This window comes from Pleurodeles waltl, chromosome 3_1 (assembly GCF_031143425.1).
Source record: "Pleurodeles waltl isolate 20211129_DDA chromosome 3_1, aPleWal1.hap1.20221129, whole genome shotgun sequence".
Lineage (NCBI taxonomy): Eukaryota > Metazoa > Chordata > Amphibia > Caudata > Salamandridae > Pleurodeles > Pleurodeles waltl.
In genome coordinates, this window is record NC_090440.1 from 997,018,469 (window position 1) to 997,026,594 (window position 8,126).

Sequence of the window (8,126 nt, forward strand, 5' to 3'; positions counted from 1 at the left end):
TGATATACAGGTTTCCACTGTTGCCCCACATTACTGTCACCAATTTGATGTGGTTCAACCCACATTCTCCTCATGTGAAGACAGAACAAACCCACCAAAACACAAAAAAGGTACTTTGAAGTGAGGGGAGACAAAATGACCATAGCGAAGAACAGAAAAGATGGCACTAAATGGAAAAGCGAAAGGGGGCGGCCTTACCCTGCCTCTTATGGGCACAGGACTTGCTCGCCTTTGCCCAGGTACATCCATCGATGCAGGGAAAAATCACACACGAAATGGCACCAAACTGTTGAGGGAGCAGGTGTGGGAGATTAGAGGGCCATCTCCAGGAGCCCAGATTCACTTGGGACTTGTAATCCCCGCCTGTGATGGTGTGCGATATCAAAGGGCCACCTACAGGAGCCCAGAGGGACTTCTTGTCCACTCCTCCGTGATGGTGTGCGTTTGTGTAGTTTTAAATTCCAGTAAGACCTCGGTCATGCAGCAACTCTAGGACGCCAGAAGGATCCCCAAAGCCCATGCACTACGATGGAATATATAGAATCAAAGCACTCCTGGATGTACTACTTTGACAGTTCTTTTGATGTGACATTTATCATAGCAGGTATGAATATAAACAAACAAAAAAAAAAATCATCATACAAAGGTAAGTAAAACAATTACGCTGGAGACTTTAAATATTTCACTAATGTCAGAATTGTCTGAATCGTGTTTAGCGAGAATCATGGGCTGTGTTTCAGGTTAGTGTTTTAGGAAGATTCTTTATACTATTTGCATGGTGTATAAAACAGACCTTTTTCCGAACATCTGAATTGTAAAGAATAAGCTTTCACATTGTTTTTTTTGTCTTGGAGTTCTGTTGTATGTGTATTAGGATATTTAAAGAGCGAGTGATATAGATGTATTCATATTTTCACAATGCTTTAAGGGAAGGTGAAATATATTCAGAATTGATTTAGTAATTGGCACCTAAACCAATACAATGAAGAGGAATGCTTGACTATATACCTAAAGTACTCTCAAATGAGTGATGATCTAACCAAGAAGATCAAGTCATAGAAGAGAAAATATTCAGTTTGACATCCAGTTTTCCAACGAGGAGCCATGTGGTAGCGTCATATTTGAACTTTATTAGATTTTCCTTATTACATCATTCAGCCCAGCAAAAGACATAATCTGGGTCGTTGTATCCATTTATTTACATTAATTGCAGCCATCCTGCTATTTTGTTTCCTTACAACTCAGTATACAGAAATATTATAACTTGCCCAAGTGGGATCTGTGTGACAGAAGAACCAGCACCAATAAAGAATCATGAGTAGCAATTGGTCAACTGGACAGTGTTTGGGAAGTAATTTGTATAGAATTAAATGCTTTCAGTTTTCTAATGTCATTTTATAGCCATGATACTCTGTGCAAGCGGGAGAAACCACGCTGGAAGCACCTTTGACATGACAAGTACAAATTACATCAGAAGAAGTGCCAATCAGATTCACGCTCTTTGGAAATCACTAGACCAAGAATGCAAAGTGAAGGGCATGAAAAGAAAAAGAAAAAAAAACACACACAAAAAAGGACCTAACCAACATAAACGCCTGAATTTCACAAAGCATAAATCTGTGAACAGTGTAGTCACAAAAAAATACTCTCTTCTCTCCAGCCTCTGTACCTCTCATCTAAGAGGTAATAATGTTTAAAAAAACGTAAAGAGGGCCCCGATGGAACATTTTATATTTTCAAGAAATTTGTCTAAAAAACTACAAGTTCGCTGATCTTTTCAAGGTACACTAGGCAAACAAACGGGGGGAAAAAATGACAATCTACTTACTACTGCTCACCCCTCCCCCTCAGAAGTTTTAAGAAATAAAAAAAAAAGGCCAAATAATGTTTTGATCCTTGCAGATTCAAACTAAATAATTCTAAAGAATGGAAAAGGCCCTCGTAGCTGAATACAAAAAAACAACGAATGTGTGCAATACTAATGCACATTATCTCATAAGAGACTTCTAGCTGCAAATTACTTATCAATTTCCCAGGAGTCAGGCTGGATCCAGAAACTTTTGCTTGACCAATACCATGGACATGCCGTTGTGTGGCTGTTTGGTGTGCGTGACATCATTGGCACCAGATATGACATCGCGGTCACCCATATAGGCACCAAGCAGCTGCACAGACATCAGTTCTTTTCTTCGGAAAGAGATACCCCGCTGACACTTTTTGGCAGGCTTTTTTAACATTTTGTTGAGGGTTTTTTTGTGAGTGTGACTAGAACAACATCTAAGAAGGTAGGATTTAAGCTGTGGGGCGTCGGTCACCACGCCATGTCTTTTACAGACCCTCACTTAGTCTGCCTATGGTGTCTCAAGCACGACTATGACTCAAAGTCATGCTTGGACTGCAGGGCCATGGTGCCTGGAAGTCAACGACATCCGGCGTGACTCCAAGGAGGAGACGGTCCTGGTTGAGAGGAAGGTTGAGGGACTGCTCCAGGAGCCCCAAGTCCTCTTCTTCCCATTCAAAGCCCGCAGGACACTTGGTAAAGAGGCACAAAAAGAAGTCTAAGCGAACTTCAACTTGTCTGTCGGCCAACGTGAAAATCTGGAACATTAGCGCTCCAGGCATGGTTCAGCAGAATCGAAGGCAGGTTCAACTTAGTTCCTCCCTCAATTTCCGGTAGCTGACGAGACCACCCTGTCAAGAGGCCCTGCATCTCTGGACATGGCTGGAACAGCAGGGCATAAACCCGGTGGATCAACACCTACCAGGTTCTCTGAATGCCATGCTGGACAAACTCCGGCATTAGTGCCTAGCAGATCACAAGCGGTGTCTCCATTCAGAGGTGGTGTAAGGACTTTTTCTGCAATGGGGAGAGTTATATCTGTTCACCTCAAAAGAGAGTACACAATGTAGGGAGTATTACATATTGGATTTTTCCAAGACTGCAATCACCCTGTGACACTTTTCATCGCATGTGGAACAGAGGCAGTGCACACCTTTTTGCCTAGACTACACCTGCCCAGAGTTCTCAAGAAGATCAAGCATGACCAGGCCCAAGAAATTCTTGTGGCTCCGGCCTGGGAAAGCAGAGTCTGGTATCCCAAGCTTTTGAAGAGGAGAATCAAACTGGGCTGTACCTTCAGGAAGATCTTCTGTCACAGCAGCAGTGGAGGTTTCTCCATCTGAACCGGTCAACTGTGCACCGTCATGCGTGAAGATTGAGTGCCAACAGCTGACAGCACTCGACATGCCTCCTGAAGTCTGTAATGTTATTTTAGCAGCCAGTATTCCTAAAAAAAAAACTGTATACGCATGTAGTTGGCAAAGATTTGTAAAATATTGTACAGAGAAGTCTTTAGATCCTCTTTCTGCTTCTCTCTGATGTTCTTTTCTTTCTGTCTGTTGCCCAGCAGGGCTCTGCACTGGGCACTCTTAAGGGCCATCTATTCGCTTTTCAGCAGCTGCCTAACCCTCTTTAAGTTCTGTATTGTAAATAGGTTTCTAAAATGGCTTATACACATTTCGCCATTCATTATGCCTCAGTGGGACCTGAACCTAGTTCTCACATACCTCATGGTGCTCCTTTCGAGCCGCTACACAATTGTACCCTCTGGCTGCTTACCATCAAAACATCCTTGCTCGTGGCCATAACATCTCCCTGAAAGCGAGTGAGCTGCAGGCCACGTCATCCAAGCCTCCATATGCCAGTGTTTCATGACAAAGTGGTGCTTTGCACCTGAGCCTCTTTCCTCTCAAAAAGTGGGAAGATTGTCACCTTGTCCATCTTCTTTTCTCCCCAGCATCACACTAAGGAAGTGGAGTGACTAGACCAGCTAGGCCTCAAAAAGAGTACTGTCGTTCTACCTTGACAGCGCTCTCACTCACATACACAAGTTCTGGATGGATGACCATCTTTGTGAAATATGTGGGAGCAAAGAAAGATCAAGTAGTACAGAAACAAAACAATTTTATGCTGGGGCGTTTTGTATAAAAATCTGCTACACCCTGGCTAACCAGCTCTCTCCTGGGAGCTTACGAGTCCATTCCACCAGAGAAAAAGCTGCAACCACTCGGTTATCTTGTGGAGTCCCAGTCCTGGCCATCTGTCAGGCAGCAACATATGTATCCCTGCACACATTTGCCAAACACTACTGCCTGGACAGTCATGTCTGCAGGGACAGGCATTTAATTCAGCTAGCCCTGCAGGACTTTCTAGTTTAGAAAATTTGTCCACAGGCCACCGCCAGGAGAATATGGCTTGGACATCTATACACAGGTAAGGAATCTGCAGCTAGGAGCCTATCAAATGAACAATTTACTTACCTTTGGTAACGCATTATCTGGTAGACACCATCTAGCTACATATTTCTTACAACCGACTATGCCTCCCCACTCTGTGGACTCATTTGCTAGAGTGAGGGTGATCCCTTTTGCTCTATGCTCCTGGCATGGAAAGTCATGAATGTTAGTGCACCCGGGTGGCACCAATATAGCGGACCGTGACATCACATTCAGCGTCATGTAGAACTGAACAGAGCCACCTGAAGGCACAAGCAGGGGTATTGCTCAAGCAGAAGTTTCCAGATCCAGCCTGAAATTCGCAGGTAAGAAATCTGCAGCTAGATAGAATCTCCACCAGATAATTGTATCGTAATCATATTTATATAGCACTTAGTACCCCTGACGAGGCATCGAAGTGCTTTTCGGTGAGTAGCACGCTACTCTGGAACCCAACAAGAATTAGTGATGGATTAGTATTGTTTAATAATGAGTACAGTTTTAGTATTATTATGAGTTAATTTGAGCCACGGATAGGAGAGTTTGCTAGTTGGATTGACTGGAGTAATGGAGGGGTGGAGGAGGAAAGAAATCCAGAAGTATTAATTGGGAGTATATCCTTCATTTACTCAACCCAAAGGCTTGGGATGAGTAAAGGGGGATGGAGGAGGGAAGAGTATATGGAAAGGTTAGGGAGAGCGTAGTAGCAGGGTGAGATAAATGCAGGAGAGTTTAGTAGGGTTGTGTGGGAGGTCACGGTAGTAAAGTGAGGTTTGGTGAGTTAGATGTGGAAGCGGAGGGAAGAGCTTAGGCAGAGTTATTTAGGAGATTAAAGTAGTAGAAAGGATTTGGTCAGGATGAGTCAGAGTGAGGATAGTTTGATAGAGACATTGCATATGAGGTCTGGGTAGGTAAGTGTGATAAGATGAGAGCAGGAATTCATAGATATCTAGTATAACAACCCACCCAGGAGCCATGCAATGACCCAGGAACATGCCAAGCACAGAAACAACATATACACATACATACACAAATACACACACATAAGAATGCATTGCCAAAGGTAACTTCTACTGAAACTACTCATATGAGCATTAGTAAAATGTGTGTGTTGAAAGTGATTGGAAAAATATACAATACTGTTATTTTTTATACAAAGAAGCTAGGTAACAAAATAGTTACTTATCTGTAGTAGTAGTTCTGTAGCTTGAAGAATTCTGATTTCACAAGCTGTGTGTTATTCTGCCATCTGGTAGCCAGGCCTGGAATACATCTTTGATTCACCTCATTTTCTGGGGAGGTAGGTGGGTCACATGTGAATCCAGAAAATTTTACAAGCTACAAAACTACTCCCAAAAGGAAATGGTTCTTTTTGCTGCATCAGTCTTCTCTGGATTCACATGCTGTGCACCTACTTTGTAGAGGTAACTTTGGTCAGCATGTTAGTTGGGTTTCAAAAGATCTTGAACTTGCAAAGGCTTTAGTACTTTTTGTATTGCTTGTAATTCTCCTTTTATCTGAATAGTGACACAGTGGTGTTTTCTGAATGTATTAACTGATGGCCAGATGGCTGCCATGTTTGTCACTTAATGAGGCATTTGCTTGACAGGGACAGGCTAAGGTTTCGTGTTCTTCCTTATAGTGTGTGTTCAGGGCTTTGTTTCCAGTTGAATGCCCACCTTGTGACATTTGTATAGTTTAAGCTACCCACCTTGCGACAATACCCATAAGTTACTGGTACTCCCGTGCTCGTCTGCAAAGGACAAGGAACTGGTTACTTTTCTGCTTTTGTTCTAAATAATATATTACAACTCCACATACATCTGGCGTATGCAAGGCTCTCTCAACTGGAGTCGTTGGTTCCTGGAGAAAACTAATTTGGATAGCTGTGGTATGCAATATGACCTTTGGTACAAAAAGTAGGTGTGTTCTTATGCCTGGTCTATTTACAACTATGGTTCCTGGGTGGTGAGTGCTTGCAACTGCAACTCATCCTCTGGAGTGATATGGCTATTTTTAGAGTGGCAAATATCTGGTTTGCTTGGTGGAGTGGCTTAAAAGTGTCTCATCAGTTGAATCAGCACCACGTTTAGGTTCCACAAGGGTGTTGGCACGCATCTTTGTGGAGTCATTCTGTGCATTCTAGGAACCCTTTGACCACCGCTGTAGTGAAAAAAGTCCTGCCTATGTGACCAGATGTGGAGCCCACTACTGCCACCAAGTGAACCTTCAGCGAGGCGTATGCAAGTTTGCGGTCAAGCAGATGAGTTCAGTATTTGATGACTGTGGTGTCTTATATCCTGCTTTTGAACAGGCTGGACGATAAACACCACTTCATGTACCAATACGATTTGGCTGAGTAACTGCTCATTGCAGCTGGCCTTCTCGCTTCCCTTGGAGCTTTTCACTGCTCTATCCAGCAGCTCTAAATGTCCGAATTCTGTGTCCTACTACCAAGCTCAGCGTGTTGGATTCACAGACTGTTCTCTTCCTGGCAAGCTTTCTATTGCCTCTTTCTGCAACAGCAGCTTCTCTCCTCTGGTGGCCCCTAAACCACAAAGCCCCCATGGAGTTTACAACAATAAAAACCTGATCATGAGAGAGCTGTGTTTTGTCCACTACACTGCCAAAGAGCTGCTTCCTATTAAACACAGTGTTCATTATGTTCACCTGGACTTTTTTTTTTTTTTTAAAGCCTTCTTGTGTTCCAGTCAACAGCTGCTTCCTGCCCATAGCCACAGCACCTACTGCGATTTTTAACACATTGGCTATAGTCTTGCCATCTCCCACAAACAAGGACTTGTAGCTGGTGATGCACCATTGTGTCAGCACTTCTTTCTAACTTTCACCATACCATCTCACTTGTTTAGCACTCCTTTTCAGGCGGTGGTCCTGATGATGCAGGTACAGTGCTTTTTTTCTTTACAGCGGCTTCTATGCATGAGCCTGCTGGGGTGTTGCCTGTCTTACTGGTTTGCAGGACGATGGCTTTTGAAACAGCTCGCTCCACGGTTCTAAAAATGCTGGGAAGTCTGAAAACCTGGGCGTGGTAAACCCCTGTTGTTCAAGCATTACCTGTACCCATTTTTCTTTCTGCTTATTTTGCATCAGTTCCCAGTCGGCATCTAGGGTCTCCATCTCAGACACTTCTTAGCAACTTTATTTTCTTCCACGCTCAGAGCGTGGTCCCTCAATGAGGAGCTGCTCTTGTGGGACTGCAAGGCGTAGTGTGCCTGTCTAGTTCTGTCTGGTTTGAAGAGTCTTCAGGTTGAAAGCTCTTGTTGTGGTCTCTTAGTAAACAGATTGCGAGCTTGATGGTGGGCTCTCTGGGCAAAAGTAAGTGTGCCCCCCCCCCCCCCCCCCCCCCGGGTTGCACATTCTCAGACCTCCCAGTCAGGCACCCCAGTGCCTCACGTATTTCGCTATTTTTTCATGGATATTAGTTATCCTCTTCTATACAATGGAGATTAACTAATTCCAAACTTTAAATCTATTGCCCCCCCCCCTCCCTCTCCTGTCACCAATCGGCAAGCCTTCAGCTGTAGCTTCCAAACAGCAGACAAATTAAGATGACAACAATGCACAGGGACTTACGGGACAACCTTCTGACTTCAAGAGAGGAATGGCCAAGACAACAAATGCTAACAGACCATTATTCCGGACACAACCTCTAGAAGGCGGAATAATGCGTGGTATGTGAACCCAGAAAAGATTCACACTGCAAAAAACACAAAGTGTAGAATGAGTACTTGGTAATAATTCTGTGACCAAAGAAACATGGTGTAACATTTGCAACTGTGCAGTGGTTCATAGAATAAAAGATGTAAGGAGAGTGAAGTAAACAATTTACA